Source organism: Balaenoptera physalus, assembly GCF_965194825.1.
Source record: "Balaenoptera physalus genome assembly, chromosome: 9".
Taxonomy (NCBI): domain Eukaryota; kingdom Metazoa; phylum Chordata; class Mammalia; order Artiodactyla; family Balaenopteridae; genus Balaenoptera; species Balaenoptera physalus.
The window spans coordinates 22,315,289-22,337,564 of record NC_138888.1 but is presented as its reverse complement, the minus strand read 5'-3'; the positions used below and the strand labels follow the sequence as shown (position 1 = coordinate 22,337,564).

General features: G+C 39.3%; 1 protein-coding gene and 1 long non-coding RNA gene across 2 annotated transcripts in view; one reads left to right on the top strand and one right to left on the bottom strand.

The window, feature by feature from the left end:
* The window catches only part of LOC309666875 (uncharacterized protein), a 367,169-nt gene that overhangs the window by 81,267 nt on the left and 263,626 nt on the right, over positions 1-22,276 (top strand). The gene's annotated exons all lie outside the window — the stretch shown is intronic.
* Positions 1,058-22,181, bottom strand: LOC309666991. Its single transcript, XR_014267455.1, has 2 exons — positions 14,293-22,181; positions 1,058-13,959 (listed from the first exon to the last, which is right to left on the bottom strand). It is a non-coding gene; the product is annotated as an uncharacterized lncRNA (long non-coding RNA).

The window sequence follows — 22,276 nt, the reverse complement described above, 5'->3', positions numbered from 1 at the left end:
TTAGCACATCTTCCAAACGTTGACATATTTATCAATCGATATTTAAAAAGTCATATTCATTAAAATCCCCACTGATTTCATCAGAAACTTTCTAAGTGTTGAAAAACTGTCATGCTAAAAGTGGCAGATACAAGTTTTTTAAAATTCTAATTTTTGCTTGAAAGCTATTATTGTACCATTAGCAACCAACAGTGATAATTATTTTCCTTGAACTAATTGATTTTTAACAAAATGTCTGCCAAATACCCAAATCTGAAAAACCGTAACTAGTCTGTCAGTTGTTCTTTCAAGAAAAAAAATGGTATTCCACGAAAAAACTAGCTAGTTGGGCTTGCAACGGAAACCACCTCACAAGCACTTTCTATACTTTGGTATCTAGCAGAATTACTTTATATACACTTCCCATTTTGTTATATTAGATATTAAAAAGACACATACTCAAGAATCAGCATTTAATAATAGGATTCCCCAAGGACTGGTTGAATAGAAGCAAGAAGGAACACGTGGGCTTCTTACGTGTACTCTGAGTCTTTTGAATGAAAAGGCTATTCCCCTTACATTTAAATCCTCAAAACCTAACAATGTTACCTCAAAGTAAATTCAATAAATGTTGTATGATAAAGTGGTTTTTGCTAGTTTTGTGGCAGATGTCTTAGTGATAATGGCGTTGATAGAGATGGCAATAATTATGGCAAAGAAGCCAAAGTCAGAGAAAGGAAAAGAGAAGATCCTACCCACATGAGGGGCTACTGACCTATGGCCCCAGGTCAAGAAAGCGTTGGGGTAAAATATTTCATTTTGTGGAGAAAAGATGAAAGACATAGGAATTATCCATATGCCTCTGTGAATGGGTCAAAATGTGAGCAATATTCAATTAAACCAAGGGGTGGAGGAATTAATGCCTGCTATGTGTCAAATGCTTCTCAAGCACTGCCATATTTAATCCACCAAATTACTCAGTGGTCTAGGTATTCTATGCCAACTTTTCACTTGAAAATGGGTTCCAGGGATGTTGGTCTTTCCTGAGGTCATTCTATAAATGTCAGCCTGGTCTTCTGTCTCTGAAGAGCTCACTCCACTGTTCCACAGTTGCTGAAACTTGTCCTTCTGGAACACAAGTGACAGTTCATTCTGGTCAAGGGTGAGTCCTAGCAGTATTTATTTAAGACAGAAATCCAGGTTCCTTTCAAAGAGGAATATCACCCATACCAGTGGTTTGCCCAGACGTCCTCACTGCCTTCCAGAAATCAGTGTACCTACTTTCTCAGTGCTTTCCTGCCCTTAGCTAATGATGTCCTTCCTTGTCAGGGAAGAGCAGGACAGCCTGAAGCAATGACTAGTCGGACATAACTCTTGGTTTCTCTGTTCACAAGCCCCAGAGAAGTCATTCGACCATAAGCTGGAGGGACGTCTGGCCTCTGGAAAATGCTGCTCTTTAACCAAACCAGAAAGATTGTTGTCTGTCTTTTTCTTGACACTCAGATAAGGCAACACCCCTGATCCCCTTGGAGACTCATCGTGGTCAGTCAGGAAGTTTTCTCCCCAAGTGGCACCAGCAGTAAAAATAGAAAGGGTAATTATTAACCTTAACATAGAGACTCCAGATGGCAATCTGGCCTTTCATCTCAACAGAAGGGAAACGTCAGAGACATAATTCAAGAGATGGAAAATGGAAGAGATATCGCCTGTGGGTGCTTCAGTTAGCATTTTGATGACTTTAGAGATGAGTCTCTATCAGGCAAAATTGAGGTCTCTTTTCAGAAGGTGGACTGCAAACAAAAATTTTTAACTTACAGGATGCTGAGTGCTGCTCCCTGGTCCCTTGAGCACATGTATGGCAAATGAGGCTTATTACACAAGAATAAGGCAAATAAAATTGCTTCCAATATTTTTTGGATGAATACTGTGGGAGGCCATTGGGAAACAGAAGCCAGTTTTCACACATATTTAATTTTCAAAAAAAAAGCCACTTAAATAGTATTAAGCTTTTCCACACATCCATATTGGCTTAAAATTCATAATGTTATGATTCAAGTACTTTTTAAAAACTTAACAATTCTAAATACATGTTTATTAAAGGAAATGTATTCTGCATTGACCTTTTGCCTTTTTCTAACTCTCTTGGATTTTAATAGCTGAAAAGTATTTAATGGACAGAACTTTGCCCAGTAGTCAGGAGACCTGAGATTTCACTACTGACCATGGAATTAACCAAGTCAAATTTGTCTCTATATTCCCCTTGACTCACCAGTGCTAACACCTAACTAGAACCATCCTGATTTCTTAAGGACTTTTAGATACTAGCTGTGGTTTTCCTATTTTGTTAGAGGTCTTTGGAGGTAATAACTGAGGCTTTGGGATCAAATAGAGCCAAAGACAAACTACTTACGAACTGTATATATTTGAGCAAGTTATTTTACCTCCCTGAACTTCAGTTTCCTCTTCTGTTAAACAGGAATAATAATAAGTACTTCTGAAGACTGTCATGAAGAGTTTATGAACTCACATATGTAACATAGTAGGCATTCAATAAATGGTAATTTATTTGTATTGCTGTTATTATTCTTTTCCTCGTTTAATTTATTCTGCCAAAAAAAAAATCTCTCTTGTTTCTTATATTTTCATCCATTGAAATTGAAACCAAGCAGGACCCTAGGGGGCATTCCCAGGGACATGTTCCCATGTCCCCTGCCTCTTGTCTGTAGAAAAGCTTTAGCCTCCTCAGCTTTTCCCAAGTTCCAAAGAGCAAATTTAATTAGAGAAGCGAGAAAATGCAGAAACAAAGGAAAGCAGTCAAGCAAGAAAAAATAATAATAGTTTAGCCATAAAACAAAGTCAAGGACACTTAGTCCCTCCTCAAGGGCTATAGATAATATTCTGAGCTATAGCTTTGAGTTGTTTTGCAGATACTAAAACCCCCGCTAGATGGAAGAAGTTGACACAAGAATGTAGATCATAGACCGGTTGGAACCAGAAGGTTGATGATATTAACTCCCGAAATACCACCCAGTTACCTCACCACTAACCAATCAGAAGAATGTCCCCAAGCTGATCAGGCACCCTGCAACCCTCACCCCTAATGTCGATTTTAAAAACTCTTCCCTAAAATCCATCAGAGAGTTTAGGTTTTTTGAGCACAAGCTGCACATTCTTCTTGACTGGTGCCCTGCAAATAAGTGCTGTGCTTTCCTTCACCACAAGCCAGTGTCAGTAGATTAGCTTTGTTTTGCTTTGGGCAAGCAGACCCAAGTTTGGTTCGGTAACAAAATTTCACCTATTAGCCAATGTCCTTTCTCAAGTATGTGTTCTCCATGGTGCCTTCTCCAATCCCAGAAGCTAGAAGTGAATTTCCATAATCTCCAATCCTGTGCCACTTCTTTTATATACCTCACATAGCACTTGTCACTCATTGCCCTGTACTGTAGTTTTGTTTTGTTTTTTGCCCAAATCTGATCATTCTAATTTAAATGATACTGTCTGGAGGGCAGGAAGCAAAATGTTCTCCCTTAGAATACTTCTTGAATGTGTGTTGAATGAATATGCATGCACTGTAGAATAGTGCCATATGGTTTATACATTAATTTGTTGAATCCAAGGAAAGGGGGTTTTCGTTTTAGTATTTTTTTAATTTTAGCATTTAGATATGTCAATTCAGTAAAAAAATTTGTGTCTTGAAGTTACTAGATAATAGTTGAAGTCAGAATGAAAATTTATTTTGCTGAAAACTCTTATTCTTTTGCTCTGACAGGGCACTGCAGCTGTCAATCTTTGAATCCCTGTAAGTAGACATAATGCCTTCTAAAGCTGAGTAGTAATGCTTCCAAATACAACCATGTAACTTCCAGCAAGCCACTTCACCTTTATCTGCTTCAGTTTTCTCATTTGTAAAATGGGTGGGAGTATAAGATCAGATGATCCTTTAAGATACTTTCCTTCTCTAAAAATTTCTAGTTGCCGTTTTTAACATGAGAGCATTGAACTTGGTGACCTTGACATTTCCTTTCTGTGGTGTGATTCTTTTCTACCTTCTCTTTCTAGACTACATACGGTCCCCAGAAGAATAACCAAAATTAATTTTTCAAGCGTTGCATCTACTATTCAAAAATTTCCCAGCTACTTCTGAGAGTTCTCCTAGGGTGTTTCATATGTATTCATTGATAAGTTTCTCTCTACTCCCTAAGGATTCCATCACTGTTTTTCTTTATTCTAGCCGTATCTTCAGTTGTTCCTACTTCTCATAAAGTTACCTGTGCTACAGTGCTGTTTTTGAAACAGGATTTTTGCCTGGGCTTTCTCATCCTTTAAATTGACTACATTTTACCATGTTTAAAATGAACTATATCTCCTCCAATGTTTTCATGCAAAGCTGGGGGTGACTGAATCTGACATAAAACGTATTTCACATCACTAAGAGAGACTCCCATTTTATAATAATGAGATAATTTAGATGTACTGTAAGGTGTTTGATTCTTAAAAATAATGTTAATATAAGAGTTGATCAAAAGTAATTCTTGGGGCTTCCCTGGTGGCGCAGTGGTTGAGAATCTGCCTGCCAATGCAGGGGACATGGGTTCGAGCCCTGGTCTGGGAAGATCCCACATGCCACAGAGCAACTAGGCCCGTGAGCCATAACTACTGAGCCTGCGTGTCTGGAGCCTGTGCTCCACAATAAAAGAGGCCGTGACAGTGAGAGGTCCATGCATCGCGATGAAGAGTGGCCCCCACTCGCCGCAACTAGAGAAAGCCCTCGTACAGAAACGAAGACCCAACACAGACAAAAATAAATTAATTAATTAATTTTTTTTAAAAAAGTAATTCTTATTAAGAATCCCCAAATACAACCAGGATTGAAGTAAATTTGTCAGTCACTGCTATTTGAATGATCCAAAACATTTTGTGAATTACCAGCACTTAGTGTAATTATTGGAAGGATGACACCAGCTTGGCTATCTTGGATACTGTATTAACAGTAGCTTGGAGATCCTCTGCCAGTACAGATATGATCTTGAGATCTGGAAAGAGAAGTGCAGAGGCAGAGTTTCTGCATTTCTTCATTGATTCATGCAAATCATATGTGAGATGTGTATTCCAACTTCCACAAACAAAGAGCTCAAGGTAGAACTTTTGTCCAACTGCTTAATCTACATTGAGAAAAATTTGGACGAAGGTCAAAGATTTAAAAATTAAGCAAGCTTAACTAGAGATTGGAGCATTTGCAGAAAGGATCAAAGTTACTAAAAATGCTTTTGCTTTGGTGGAATCCCACTTTAGGGAATTTTCCTTTGGATTGTCTCTTTTTCTTACAATAGGAAAATGGTGGTGTCAGCCTCTTGAGAGAAAGTGACCTCTCAGCTGCTGAGTGATTAGACCTTGTAAAAGAAGCTTCAGGAAGAGGTTAAGGGTGGGAAAACTGTCAACAGCTCTGCTCTCCAACGTCTAGTCTGGGTAACAGAGACCTCATAGATAATGCGCAGTGCAAATCATTTTCTCAATAGGTAGCTACATAAAAGTTTAGAGCCAAAACCTCAGCTAGGAATAGAGTGTTATTTTTCCTGGAGGGTCCCATCTTCTTGCTTCCCTGAGGACCTGCAAAGGTGGTAGGCAGGCAGTGGAGGAGTCAGGGTTTTAGGATCCTAGCCATCTCACTCTCTTTCATGAAAGACGCTACTAACACCTACTATATGCCTGACACTGGACTCAGCACTAGAAAAATGGGGAACTATCCAGGCAAAATTATTGCTGGGAGTTATCACTTCGCCGTAATTCCCAAAGGCTGGGACTTCAGGACTCCCACATCCAAGCTGCTCAGGGAGCTCAGTTGCAGGAGAAGGTAGACGCTCACCACCTTCTGGAATGTGACTCCTACCCTATGAGCCGAGGTAGGAAACCTACTGCTCCACAGAAAACCACAGCACCTCACTCTGCTGTGCTTGCTGCTTCTCTAGGAGAGAAAGAGAGGCTGCAGTCAATTGAACAACATCTGTAGGTTGCAAAAGAGGACAGTTTTTCCTTAGGGAACTATTTTACTTTGAAGTGTTTTCCTTAGAAAACTGGATCTCTGTCTTCTCTTCACCCACTATTCTTTGATGAACTTATCCACTCCTTTTTGTGGGGTGGTGTTCTGGCTATCAGGGCACTGTATATTTACATTCTTGCATCTAGCTGACCAGTGTAACTAGCAAGCCAGGTTGCTAAGTTATAAGAGAGATTTAAAAGGACACACGGAGAGCTTATTATAAGCAAGATGAAGCACTGAGTGATGGTCAGCATTTCTGAGGAATTCCAGGGAGAAAAATAGTTGGCACTGAGGTGGAAAAATAACCAGGTGGAAGAGAGTATTTCTATCCCTCACCTAACCTCTCACCCCAGCCTTCTTCCTATGAGCAATTCTTGCTGTGCCCATCTTCCCACTGGAGGGGAAAACACTGAATTAGGTGAAACAGCTGTTCTTTGAGCCTCCAAGGTTGTAGAAGTGCTAATAAATGCTGTCCTTGTTACTTTGCATCATTTCCCCTGGGTATTTGTCATTCGTACACTGAGACATTCTGACAGCCATTTGGCACTTGCATTTTGTCAGGTCGTAATGGAGTACATTTCCACTGCCTTCAATATTTTTTCATTCCAATTACATGCATTGAATCAAACCCTTGCTATGGTGAAATTCATCTGAAGCCCTCTCCAGAGCCAAGAGCCGCTGGAGAACCCTGCTCTGATAAGTGCCAGTTCTGTACAGTGACTTCCTCTCAATTTGAAGAGCAGCTAATTTGATTTGTTCTCTTATTTGAGAAGGAACCAGATCATTTGCATTGTAAATAAAACCATTTCTTGTCTTTATTTCCATCATTTTTGATTGCTTTTGGCTGCTTAACTTGGATAATTGAATCATGGGCCATATGAAAGAGAGCAGAGAAAGATTTTAAATAATTTAAGAGTGAGCTCAAAGCAAATCTGTGGCAGTAACAGATGAGTAAAACATCTCTGATTTCAGCCTTTGTGAGCGCTATATGGCACCTGAGTTACTATCGCTGCTTCTGGAGGTCATAGGGAGACTGGAATAGAGGCCTTTCAAAATACATTCCCCGTGTTAAACTAGGGCTTGGTTCTACATGTGGGGCAGCATTTCAGTGAGTCCCCTGTGTTGTATCAGCTCCCACTCAGAGCTGCCTCTGCTCTACTCAGCCTAAAGCCCAGGTGAAAGCCAGGCAGCACTGCGTGGGATTTGTTTTCTGCAATGATCCTTAGGGGATAGACAGTGGAAGAAAAACCTCTCCTAAATCATTGCCTTTTTGCTACAATTTAACAATTTTGAGAAGGCAGCCATTCCCCAGGATAGCTAAAAAGGAAATGAACTTACAATAGACACAAAAATCATTTTAAACCTAAATTATTTCTGTTTCTACTGAGTTGTCATTGATTTGGTATCCCCAAGAGCTACAGTTATTTCTCCAGAGGATGGTACTTGAAGATGAGGCCTTCTAGATTCCCAAGAAGGTCTCAGAGGTGTTTCTTGCAAAGTTTCCAGCAAAGATTTTCAGTCCATCTCTGCTTCTTGGTGATGGCGGTGAGCAACAGGTGCTGTTTACAGTGGTGTGGAGATTCTTACCCCACTTACGGATAATGTGAAAAATCTCAAGGAGAGCCAGCCTGTCCTTGGAAGGTGCAGCCTAACCCAGCCTCAGATGACTCTTTCCAAAAAGGTAGGACTGCACGCACCCCCTGGAGGTTCTCTCTTTCTGGAAAGGGCAGTACCACCAGGCTGACTATGGACAGGCCTGAGGGCCACCACCTGTGAATCCACCAGGGGACCCCTGGGTATAACCTTGGCAACTCGTGGACAGCTAAACCCATCCTGCTCACCTCCCTTGCCCCCTGGGTTCTGATCATCTCTCCTCTTTCAATATTTTATCCTCATATTGCCCTGAGCTGATTCTTTTCTTACCCAGATTTCTACAATGTTCTTCTTTTCCTAACACTTCTTCAGTGCTCCCTGGAACTCGGGGGGCCAATTCTCTTAATTTCATGATTATTCCTTTGTCCTCCTAGCCTTTACTGAAGACTGGCACTGGCCTGAGGATTGCCTGTTCCCAGAAAGTTTCTCCAGGTAGAACCTTTAAATCCTGTGTCCCAGGTTTGGGAAGATGGATTAGCAAGTTCCCCATTTCCCGCTGTTCCTTCACATCGTTATTTCTCTTCCATCAGGCAAAGTCTCCTTCCCACCTTCAATTGAAACTCACACCAAGCGTCCACATAGCCCTGAACACACGCCCACTCTAGATGCCAGTGCCTGCTGGGATCACTGTTGCACCGTATTATCTCATTGTGAATATGTTGACTGTTGCATACATTTGGGGTTCTATCTTTGGTTTAGAAATAAAATTTTTCACACTTATGTACAGCCCCAGTATTTCACTGATCCTGCCACACAAATACACCCTTTGCTTTTGCCATCTCTATGCGTTTATGTATCTCCACCTGACCCCCTCCTGCCCACAAGCCATCCAGTCTCTTTCTTTCCAATTCATTAAGTTTCTGTTCAAGTCTTATCTTTCTCATGAAATGCCTCTAGGCATATCAGCCCAAAGTGATTTCTGATCCTGCATAGCCATAGCCATGTATTATTACCTTTGCCAGGTGATCAAAAATGAAACATGCAATAGCTCTGATTCTGTGAAACTTTCCAGTGAATTCCCTGCCCTTTCAAATATCTTGCTGTTACTGTTTGGTACCAGACAAGAGGCTCTCATTGTGTTAGTCCTTCCTGCTCATCACCGCCATGGGGTACAAGAGCGAACCCTACAAGGGGCTGGCCAACACCTCGTACCCAAACAACAGATTTATAATCACCATCACACATCTGATGATTAGAAACAAAAAAAACTGACATCAGAACTCATTCCCAATAGTAATTTACTCACTTCATTTGCACATTTATGAATTTGTTTCATAATTTAAAAATAGACTGCAAATTAGTTTTTTAAATGCAATTATAGTGACAAAACCTGCCTAGAATCATAACATTTTAGACATGAAGGGCCTTTAATTCCTACATCCCTCATTTTACAAAAAAAATTACTGTATGTTATTTTATCAGTCAGTATAACTTTAAACCAACAAAGTTTATTTTTCACTCATATTTTGTATCCAGCGTGGGTCAGTTGAGGAGTTTGTTCATTGCAGTTTTGCGGTAACGCGGTTTAATTGAATCTACATCTCAATACACGTTTCTACTACGGGGCAAAGAAATCAGGGCTCTAGAGGGTCTTTCCCTAGTGACTCCAAGTTCTGACCTCGAAGTGACATCAGTTGCTTCCCCCTGAACAAGCCAAAACAATGGGCTAGAATCAATCCATGACCTGCCCAAAGGAGCCAGAAAGTTCAGAAGCAAACTAAGAAGCGATGAAATTAATGAGCAGCACTAATAACTACCATAACTATAGCTAATGTTAAGCCACCTGTGTTATATTTATTCCGTATCATTATATTATTATGAGAGTAACCGGAAGGCATTAAAATGAGCATGCATTTTGGAGCCAGAACAGCCTAGGTTCAAAACTCTATTCTGCCACTCATTAGCTGAGCCTTCTGTGGCCTGGGGCAATATGTTTGACCTCTCTGAACCTCAAATATATTAACTGCTAAATGAATATTTAACCTGGCTGCCTTGAGGGTTCAATGAGAGAAAATGTTTTTCAAAAAGTCTAGAAGAATTTCTAGCTAATAGGTAATCAATATATATTAGTTTCTTCTTTTTCCCCTCTCTCTGTTAACGCTTTGTTCACCTGCTTTTGCCTTCTTTTTGTCCTTCCTGACTTCCCTGTGGCTATGGATTTGGTCTTGCCCTGGGTTTCAAGGATTCAACCTATTCCCCTCACCTGCAGCTGAGCATGGTCACTTCGGTGCTCTAACAAGCTGTGCTTTAATCAATACTCCACCATATTTATCACTTATAGGGTTGGACTGTGTTAGGTAATTTTCTCTTTTTGACCTGATCCAGCTGTTGCATCAAGCCTTTAAACAATTTGTGAATCACTCCTTTCCCCAACCTCTCTAGAATTTTGTTAATTTTTCAAGACCATATTGTAACTCACCACATCAGTCATAAGTCTTTCAGCGATAAGAACCACATTTTAAAATGTTATAGCACTCACAGAGTCAAGCATTTTACTTTCTTTTACCCATAGAATATCAGATGTAAAGTAGTTCATTGATGATATCCACAGTGTATTAGTTTTCTGGGGCTGCCTGAACAATGGCCCACCAGCTGGGTGGGTGAAACAACTGAAATTTATCATCTCACACTTCTTCAAGCTAGAAGTCCAAGATGAAGGTGTTAGCAGAGTTGGTTCCTTCTGAGCGTTGTGAGAGAACCTGTTCCATGACTCTCACCTTGCTTCTCGTGTTTTGCTGGCAACAGTTTGCATTCCTGGGCTTATAGAAGCATCTCCCTGGTCTCCGCCTTCATCTTCACACGGCATTCTCCTTGTGTGTGTGCGTCCAAAATTCCCCTTTTTAAAGGACACTGGTCATATTGGATTAGGTCCCACCCTAATGATGTCACCTTAACGAATTATATCTGCAACGGCACTATCTCTAAATACATTCACATCCTGTGGAAATAAAGGGTTAGGACAACAACATATGAATTTTGAGGGGACAAATTTAACCCACAACATATGGGTTACTATGGTCAAGGTGAATACTTAATAATTTTACAGAGGGAACAGTATGACATCAATATTTGTGCCATGTCCAAGTATAATTTTCAAATGACAAAAAGTTGATACTGATATAGAGTGAACGTTATTCAGAGATTAATTTACCTAATTCATGTGAGAACTAGCAGAATGGTAAAACTTATTCCAAGAGCATTTGAGGAACAGAAGTTTGTATATTCCTCAGCAAAGATAAGCCAAAATCAGTTCACTAAGTTAGAGATAAAAGTGGAAAATGGTCTATAGACAATAGACTCACAACGTTTGAGATCATCTTTTCTACCAGACATAAATTATTTACATCCATGCTGGACAAAAGTCAGAAACTGACATGTAACTTCACAGAGTCTGTGCTCTAATCAGTAGTATACAGCAGGTCAAAGTTGTATACTCCTATATAATTAAATATTAATTGGTGTGGAGAAATATGATATCGAAAGGACATTTAACCAACCTTTTCCCTTCTTTCCATGTTTTGGATGTGTTTTCTTAGTAGTCCTCCCTAAATAGTCTCTAAAGATTATTCCTAACACAAAAAGCTGTGTTCATAATGTGTCTACCCAATTACATTATACAAGTGAAACAAGAGGTGTTATTTAACTATATAAACTTCTGTATGATCATCAGATCCAGAGCTAGTTACTAAGGTCATAAAATTAACTTTTGTCTTGAAATTTCATAAAGAATCCTGGACTCTGAAGAGACTTTGAAAAGCCTCCATTACTTGTTCTTGTATACGGAAGCTAGGAAACGAAGCCCAAGAAATTCTCTCCACTAGGTTTCACTTGCACTATTAATAAATATGGGTGAATTCCTCTCTCTTCGAAGTCTCTAATATTTGATCATACACCTGACCTGCAAAGAAATGACCTTTCTTCCTACCTGTAATGCAAGGACTCTGTTAGTATACAACAGGTATCAGACCAGTTTCCTGGGAGGGCTTTATAGGCATATGTTCCACATGTGATTTAAAACCCTTGCTCTTTAGTTATGGTCTTACTATAAGTGTATTAAATAAGATGAATTCTCAAACTTGACACTCCAAGCATGTCTTTGGTTACGTAGTCGATTTGTCCAATTATATCCTAGTAAAAAAAGAGGTCAGATTCTTATTGAACCTATGCAAATAATTATATTGCTATGAAAAGTAGAGACATAGTAAAAAAATATTTTTCTGTATTCTGAGAGTTCAAAAAGAAAGAAATAACATTTAAAGAACGTTTCATTTCAAGCTTGTCAGCTTGCCATTTCACTTGTCAGCAAGAGCTTCTCCCAACAGATGCAGCAGTGGTGTAGACTCTGCCCCCCACAGTGCTGGCTTCTGCAGGAGCCCTGGAGACAAGCTGGATGGGGAACCCGCCTGCACTCGTTAGGCAGCACGTTAGGTCATGCAGAGACGGGGGCTCCCCTGCCCGCTCTCAGGATGCGACACTGCGGCTCAGAGAGGTGGAGGGTGTGCTCAGAAGTATTTTCTATTAAGTTGAGGCATAAACATAGATGAAGAAAAAGGAGAAAAGGCTTTCTGGAATACCCAGTAAAATACAGAACATTAAAGACAATACCAATAACATTTCAAGACAAACAACCATAATTCTGCTTCCTTCCTCATCAATCCTAGTTAATTGTTTCCACTGGTCCCTGGATCACCAGTTGCTTTCATGAAATCATCTCATTCTGGATTGAGAAGAGTTAATAGAAATCCTTACTTACTCCCCAAATACAGTCAGAGTTGTCCAAGTGAAGGCAGTTTGAAAGCCTGTACTATTAAAATACCACATTAAATATATTGGTTTGCTAGGATACCAGAACAAAGTACCACAGAGTGGATGGCTTAAACACTAGAAATTTATTTCCTTATGGTTCTGGAGGCCCGAAGTTCAAGATCAATGTATTAGCAGGATTGGTTTCATTCTGAGGCCACTCTCCTTGGCTCACAAATGGCCATCTTCTCCCTTTGTCTTCAAATGGTCTTGTCTCCATGTGTCTGTGTCTTAACTTCATCTTCTTAGAAGGACACCAGTCATATTGGGTTATGGCCCACCTATATGGCCTCAATTTACCTTACTTATTTCTGTAATGAACCTATCTCCAAATACAGTTACATTTTGAAGTACTGGAAGTGAAGATTTCAACATATGAATTTGGGGGGATAAAATTCGTCCATAACATTAAGTATACCTGGATTAGTCTTTTCCAAGAAATTCTCAGGTTGTCCTTTGTTGACAATCAGATTCATGACTTCAGGCAAACATGAGAGGAAAGTAGAAACAACTTGCTGATGTTAAGACTGAATGACAGTTAATTCATTATAGTAATCAACAATATCATAGAGGGGAAGAGTAAAATTCTCTATTGAAGTCAATAAGATACATAACTCTTTTTAAAGGATTAGATCCATGTTTCCATTGAGGATAAGAACATAATACAGACTGACAAATCTCCAGGGCCTTGCAACACATCTTATAAAGTGTACAACCAATAAAACATATTTATATCAATAATTTTTTTTCTGTACAAAACATATAGAAAGCTTCTTCCTTCATTTAACAACTTTTCTCATGAAACTGATTCAATGATGTTGAGCTAATTAGGAAAAATAGAACATACCAAAAATCCTAATTATTTTTATCATCTCTCTTTTTTTATAAGGTGAAAGACAAAATCTTTGTGATTTTCTAATATTCATCTGGGAAATCTCAAAGACAGTTTCAGGTATAAAAGACATCTTGATATAGTTGTATTTTTTTTTTAATATAAAACTTACTTTTGTGAAGAGAAAATGAAATGTGATGTTAGGAGAGAGATCATCACTTCATTAAGATTGGAGCACATGTACATAAGAATAATGAATGGTTGAGCTAATACTGAGAGAGATTGAGCTAATACAGGGTGAGTTTACATATAAATTGAAATGATACTATAATATTTTAAAATAAATATGAAGTAAGAATATACAATTGGAAGAAACCATAACAGTTTAGAAATGAGAAACTTTTTTATTTGTTTTTATAAAACAAAGTCATTACAAAGCATAGAAAGTTATTTTACTGACATATAAAATCCTGCTATCTGGTAGGATTACCTAATGAGTATAGAATATCATTTTATAAATTCTTGTTGAGAACCAGCTGGGTAATCCATGACTAATTTGCGACTTTAAGATTGAAAAAAAATGAATTAATTTTTTTTTCTTTTTGGCCACACAGTGTGGCTTACACGATCTTAGTTCCCCAACCAGGTATCAAACCTGGGCCCGGGCTTCCCTGGTGGCGCAGTGGTTGAGAATCTGCCTGCCAATGCAGGGGACACGGGTTCGAGCCCTGGTCTGGGAAGATCCCACATGCCGCGGAGCAACTGGGCCCGTGAGCCACAACTACTGAGCCTGCGCGTCTGGAGCCTGTGCTCCACAACAAGAGAGGCCGCGATAGTGAGAGGCCCGCTCACTGCGATGAAGAGTGGCCCCTCCTTGCCACAACTAGAGAAAGCCCTCGCACAGAAACGAAGACCCAACACAGCCAAAAATAATAAAATAATAAATAAATAATAAATAAATTTAAAAAAAAAAAAAAAAAAAAAAAACCTGGGCCCCTGTCAGTGAAAGCGCCAAGTCCTAACCACTGGACCACCAGGGAATTCCCAAAACTTTAATCTTTTTTTAACAAAACACTTTTAAGAATAAACACATCAGAATGAGACAAAATCTTCATCTTCTAACAATGATGTAATAACAGAGACAGGATTTATCACCCCACCCTAAACAACTAGAACACTAAATAAAATTATATGAAGCAATGATTCTTCAGACATGGAACAATAGCAAGCACAGGACCATGATTCCTAAGAGAAGAGAAACAAATGAGGTGAGCTCTATGATTGCCCCAGCTTATTGCTTAGAAGCAGTTGAATTTGTAGTTAAAATTTTCCAACACCACCCCTCCCAAGTTGATTTAACTGAATTTCCCCATATGTCTAAAAAAGAAGAAATAATATTGATTCTATTATGTATATCTGTCTACAGAAAATTGAAGAGGAAAGAATACTTCCCAAGTCCTTTTACAAAGCCAGTATTACCCTAACAGGGAAACCAGACAAAGACATTACAAGAACAGAATACCAAAATTAATATCCTTCATGGACAGAGAAATGAAAATCCTTAGCAAAATTTCAGCAAATTGAATCAAGCTATTTATAAAAAGGGTAATATCATGACCAAATGATATTATCCCAAGAATGCAAGTTGAATTAAGCATTATAAAATCAACCAATGTATTTCATCATATTAACATACTGAATAAAAGTACGATCTTCTCAACACATATGAAAAAAGTTTTTGACAAAATTGAATACTCATTCATGACAAAAACTTTGAATAAAGAAGAAAGAGAACTTCCTCAACCTGATTAAGGACAATCTACCACAAACTTACAGCTAACATCATACATAATTAATCATGATATAATGAATATATTCCCTCAAGAAAGGATAATTTGAGAAAAGCTATCTGCTTTCACCACTTCTATTCAATACTGTTTTAGACAATGCAATAAAGCAAGAAAAATAAGGCATATAAATTGGAAAAATGAGGCAAACAGAAGCTTTATTCATGGATGGCATACTTGGCATTGTATAAAATCCTAAGTAATCTACAATAGGCTATTCAAACTAACAAAGGAGTTGAGCAAGGGTACGGGATACGTGAACACTATACAAAAATTATTTTCATGTCTATATATTAACAATAAGCAACTGGAAATTGAAATTAATAAAAATATCATTTACAATAACATCAAAATATATGAAATACTTAAATATAAATTTGACAAAAATCATGCAAGACCAGTATACTGAAAACTACAAAATGTTGCAGAGAGGCATTTAAAAGAACTAAATGGGGCTTCCCTGGTGGTGCAGTGGTTGAGAATCTGCCTGCCAATGCAGGGCACACGGGTTCGAACCCTGGTCTGGGAAGATCCCACATGCTGCGGAGCAACTAGGCCCGTGAGCCACAACTACTGAGCCTGCATGTCTGGAGCTTGTGCTCCGCAACAAGAGAGGCCGCGACAGTGAGAGGCCCGTGCACCACGATGAAGAGTGGCCCCCGCTCGCCGCAACTAGAGAAAGCCCTCGCACAGAAACAAAGACCCAACACAGCCAAAAATAAATACAAATAAATAAATAAATAAAAGAACTAAATGAATGGAGATACATAGAGACATGTAAAAGAACTAAATGAGTGGAGATACATAAATCAATCAGAAAAGAGCTCTTTCAATTTTAGAGGTTTTATAATCTAATTTATTAATACCTTCAGACAGTAGGAAAATATTTCAAACTTACACAGTGAGAGATAAAGACTTTTCTCAATTATAGCCATACGAGCACAAAAAGAGCTTACAGCATCAGTTCTACAACTTTAGCCATAGCTAAAAAAAAAAAAAAAAAACCCTGCAGAACACAGAATCTTACTAGTCTGGATCTCAAAGGACCATTCTACTTTTCATGGGACATGAAACATTGTCATAGTTGATTTAAGCTCATTAAAAACAGACTAACAATTTCCATTTCTCTGTGGTATGTCACTCAACAGAAGATAACTCTCGACTGTTCACCTGAGAGAGATCACAAAGTGATCAGATTATAAAACAAGATTTCCAGTTATCACTGTCTCCAACAGGGAATAATTTATCAGTTGTGCACAAACTATATTACTATATACAGAGTGATCTCCTGACTACTCAGTTGAGTCCAGCCTAATGGTCTGATAACCACTAGACTCCAGAGCAAGTTGTAGAAAGACACAATACCCAAACAATAAATTTTATATACAAGTTGTTCTATTGTTTATACAGTTATAACCAGTTGATCTGATGACTATCGATCCTTGGTCCCAGCCATAGAAAGAAATAGAGTCCTAACCCTAATATAGACAAACATCAGAGACAAACTCACCTAGCCAAGATCCAGAAACAAAAATACAGAAATAGAAAGAAATAGAAAAACAGGAAGGAAAACAAAAACAAAAGAGAAAAAAGATTCAACAAAGGAAAGGTTCCAGGGCCACTTGGAATTCACTCTGGGAAGCAAAAACTGTGTGCCTGGGTAGGTCCTAATTGAAACAAATAGCAAGTCAAACAAAGATATATGCCTCTAGAAGATTGGGTAATTTTTAGTTAGACATTTCTCTCAATGACAGCCTTCCTTTACTCTAATTTTCATATATTTGACTTTTTTTTTCTAACAGTTCCACGAGAAGTATTTGATTTTAGCATCGACTTCAGCCAGGAAGTGAAAATAGCAGAATTTCCCCTGCCTTCCCATCACCACATTATGAATTGGAATATAACAAAAAGTTGCAGATGGAAAGAATGTCTCAAGATGCAGGACCATGCAAACTGAAAAATAATCCATTTTCTAGATCATAGTAAATCTGTGGCGGGGAGTTGGCATGTGCTACAGGGCACTGGTGAACACAAATCTAGGGGTCTCATTAATCAGGAAACCACTTAGGTTAAAATCTGAGAATTTGTAGAAGCACAAGCCAAGTGCATTTAATGTTTTTTTGTAAAAACTCTTCAGTCTTTGGATAAATTCTCTATGAGCTAAAGGAGGGAAACAAAGAAACACAAGCGATATGGATTTCAGAAAATACACTCATTTTAACAGGAAAGTACCAAAATAGAAAGGACACACATACACAGAAAGACCTACAATCACCAAGTGAACAGAGATTTTCCCAGTCTTTTCAGCTTTAATGTGAAAAATCAAAGAATCATTTTAAAAGTATATATTGTACAACTACAACATACAGGTGACATGAGACATTCAAACATGAATAACACACTAACTGGCTATGTGACATCAGTAAATCTAAACCTTTCCAGGATCCAATTTTCTCATGGGTAAAAAAATCTCAGTCTTCTTGAAGTTGTAAAAGACCATAAATCTATGATTTTATAATTCATGTCCTCAAAGAGCTTAGTAAAGTTTTTGGAAGACTTTTACAGATGCACATGGTGGGAAAGTGGTTCCCAGAACAGAGATACTTTCATTCAGAGTTTTTCAGTTTTTTATTTTTTATTTTTACCACAGAATTATTTGTTCAAAAGTACTATAAACTGGAAACATAAGGAAGTAAAGCAAGTCTGTAGAGATGTTCTGATTGAATCAGGTGGGAAGTACCAGGACTCTTGCTCAGCAGCCCCTCCCATCTTGGCCTTTAGACTTCTGTGGTCCCTAAACAGCTCCTCTGAGCCCCAGAGCTCTCTGGAGCATGTTGAAAAATCATTTATGAAGTTCTCTCTAGTTTAAAGATAAAATAATAGGCAAAAAGAAATTAAGTTTCCTTAACCGGGAAATGTTCTTCTCCCAGTTCACAGAGATCAGGGACAGAATTTGGAGCAGACCACCCAACTGCTTCCTCTCCAGGCACTCTCTGGTTCTCTATGTCATCTCTCTAAACTATTGATCATTGTCTGTACACTGCCCACTCACTGACCCTCTTTGCATAATAACTCCACAAATGCAAAAGGGACTCATATTTGCTTTCAAATCTACTAAAGGTTGTTATTTTTATAGTCTTGCAAAGGGACTTGCAAATCCAACACCAAGATCAATACTTCTGAACATTTTTATATGAGACATCTAGTAAATGAAAAGAACAAAGGAAAGATGGCTTGGAGCTATAATATAGTAGGCTTGGATAATACCTGCCTCCTAAAACATTCAGTAGAATTTTCATTTTTGTTCATGAACATATTGATGGAGGATCTGTGAGTTTTCTTCTAGAGCTTCAGAGGTCATTTTCAAATCTTTCCATTTTGTCTGTCATTTTATATCACTTCCTGCTCCTAGATCATGTTCTGTATTTCCTGCTGTGTCCCTATGTTTCCAGTGAGGCAGAGTCTCATTTTTTTTAATGGTTTATCAATTTAATGAACTGTTTTATGATTTAGACCCAAATAATGGGGATTTTGTGGAGAAAGGCACGGAGGTAGAAGGAGGGAAGGAGAGAGGGGCTGTGAAGTAGAAGAATAAACTCTATCATATTGGGATTGCCTTTTAAAATCCTACACAGATTTTTTTCCCCCTCATTCAGATAACTTGCTGACCTTATCCTATGCTACATCTGATTGCAATTACTTCAGTTTGTTAAGCTGACCAATTTTAGAAACTTGGACAATGCACTTCGTTGCAATCAGATCTGCATTAAAACCCAGAAATGAAGGATAAATTGGTTATTGCCATTGAAGTTGTTATGGTGTGTTTTTTCCAAAAGAAATACACTCATGTCAGCAGCCCTGAACTTTCATTTCTCCAAACTTCTAACATGTCTTCTGCAAATAAGTCTGGTATCTTCTACATAATCTGTAATCTCATGAAACTCAATTACAGGCTGTTACTATAGATTTTCCTTAATTCTTCACTTCTCCTTTGTAAATTTTATAATTCTTGACAAAACATTTTGAGGTACAAAACACACAGAAAGGAAAAAAATTAGGGGAGAGTCATACCATAAATTTTTTAGCATTAGAATATAGATTCTCCCTGTTCACTGATAAATTTCAATTTATCTATCAGACTGCCATTCCCATGGGTGGATTTGGCAACTTCTCAACACAATATGATTTGAGGAGTACAAAAGAAGGTATCTCAGAGGAGTTCCCTGGTGGTCTAGTGGTTAGGATTCCGGGCTTTCACTGCCATGGCCTGGGTTCAATCCCAGGTCGGGAAACAGAATCCCCAAGCTGTGCGGTGTGGCCAAAACAAAACAAAAAACTAAAGAAGGTATCTCTGATTTTTAAAATTCCCTCCACAAATTTGCCTCCCAAATCCTGACCCTTTCCCTCTAGAGTAGGGATCTGTGTGCAGAAAGCTCAGTTAAAACGCAGGTGTGTTACCAGACTCTTATTTAGGATCTGCGCTCAATGCTTTGTAATTTCCCAAGCAGACAGCAAAGCCCTGAGGGGATGAGATGGGACTTCAGAAGGGTAAAGTGAGTCAAAGAAAGAGGCAAAGCCTTTAGGGCAGCTAGCCCACTCTTGGAATCATGAAGTTCTATATGTTTTTGTTGGCAGGGAGGAGCAGGCCTAGGTGAAGGACCTTGACAGGGCCACCAACAGGTGCAAGAGAGTGAGAAAACCAACTCTTTGCCAAGCATGCGGGGTCTCAAATACATTATCTTGTCTCACTTAATCCTCAAGGCAAACTTGAGGGTTAGGGGCTATTATCCTAATGGAGAGAAGAGAAAATAAGCCCAAAAGGACCCGAATTCATAGCATCTGGATTTGAATTCACGGTCACATAACTTCCACTTCATTATCTCAAAGAAAAAGCAGAAAGGATGAAAGCGTGGAACATGGGGAGAGCTGGGGAGATGGAGAAAGCTGAAAGCCATCGTACTTACTCCCCATCACACAAACGGGACGTCCTGTGTGTGAATGTGAAGTGAGCCCTAAGTCTGATGGATTCTGAACAGTGTAGAAAAACTGGTTTCCAGATGGGCAAATATTCAGTTTCCAGTTCGTTTCCTGAGGTTCCTCTCCCAGCTCTTCCCTGTGTTCAGCCAACAGTCTACTCTGCCCCATCTCTGCCTTTGTTCACGCCATTCCCTCCACCAGGGACGTTCTTTTCTTCATCTCTGTTTGTCAGACTCCTATAAAGTGGAGTAACTTCTTGTATTTCTGGTTAGGTCATAGAATCAACACGTAGGCATAAAGCAACTTAGTCACAGTTAATCTGTATAACTCCTCAAATCACATTTAAAGTCCAATATCGGATTTGTCATTGCAAACTTCTACCGCCCAAGAGGACTGTGGCTACTGAGGAAAGGGCAGATTCATAGCTCCCATCTCCTGCTCCCTCCAGGATGCATTCTCATTAAATAGAAGGGCAGATGGAAATGGCCTTGCCCTAATTTAGTTGTTTTGTTTCTTGCTCCCTCCCTTTCAGTTAGAGCACGTATTATTCAATTAATTACTCATATGATATAGTTTTGCCATAATTCATTCAAAGTGGATTGATAGGACACTTGCTTCCTCCACAGATATGATATTACTGCCTTTCATCTCTTTTGGCACTTAATTTATTCTCCCTTGTAATGTTATTTTTATTGAGCTCGTCTTCTACATGGACTGTAAGATTTTTGTGGACACAGATTGTGTTTCACTCATATTTCTAGGACCTACCATGCATAATTCACGTGTTAAATTTAATTAACTTAAGCAGGTAGTTATACAGAGAGAGTTCTGCTCTGGCTGGCCAGAATCACTTGCTGAAAAGGGCCCAGATACTTTATGACGTCTCTGGGTGTAACAGTGCCACAGGGACGTTGGGTAAAGTAGGAAACTCTTAGCAGAGCAAGAGCCCCAGCCCTAGCCTGGCAGCCGTTTATAGCCTGGTGGCATCAGCTAGGCAGTCAGTGGTTCCAGGTTAAGGTAGGGAAAGGACCCATCTTCCTGCCATCTCTCAGGAAGTACCAGAGGTTTCACTGTATAGAGTGACCCTGCCTTGAGATTGATGGACAGTGCTGGAGTTGAGAACATTGCTTAGGAAGGGAAGTGAATGGAGCAGATCATTGGAAGAATCTTAGTTAGAAGTGTCATAATGAATAAGAGAGGTAGACTTTCAAAATGTTTCCTTGGGAGGCCAACAGAAGGATAAACTCTGTCTAAAGAGATTATCTACAGTAAGCACCATGGGGAGACATTTCCTTTAAACCCTCACATGAACTCAAGGTTGGCCTCAATATTTTAACATCTGTTCATCCTGAGTTTGTCTTTCAACCTTGGCAGCTTTAAGTATATGGCTTGAGTGAGTTTCTAAACTGTTCTGTGCACCAGTTTTTTCATCTCTCAGGTGGAAATGGTTATCAGACTTACCTCAGAGCATTGTTTGATAGATTAGATAAACTAGTCCAAACAAATCACATAGGATAGTATTTGACCCTTAGTGAGTTCTAGCTAAAATTAATCTTGCACTTTATCCATCATTATCAATTCATTTATTGACTGCAGTTTGGCTTTCTACACCATTTCCCACTGCCCAGTTATTCATACCCCAGCCTCTGTGCTCAGTCTGCGCCATCTCAATTTTAAGACTCTCTCAGGCTGAGTGGCAGAATCTCAACCTGCCGCAATGATAACAGTACTCCTATTATCATCTCTTTGCATATCTCCTGAGTTTTAGCTGGTCCCTGAGCCACCCCCGCTAAAGACTACATTTCCGAGCTTTCCTTGCAACTAAACATGGCCATGTGACTAAGTGCTGGCCAATGGGAGCTGAGGTGAATTGGTGTGTATAATTTCCAGAACATGCCATTAAAAAAGAAGGGGTAGGGCTTCCCTGGTGGCACAGTGGTTAGGAATCCGCCTGCCAATGCAGGGGACGCAGCTTCGAGCCCTGGTCCGGGAGGATCCAACATGCCGCGGAGCAGCTGGGCCCGTGTGCCGTGGGCTCTAGAGCCCACGTGCCACAACTACTGAAGCCCGCATGCCTGGGGCCTGTGCTCCACAACAAAGAGAGGTCATGACAGTGAGAGGCCTGCGCACTGCAAGGGGGAGTGGCCC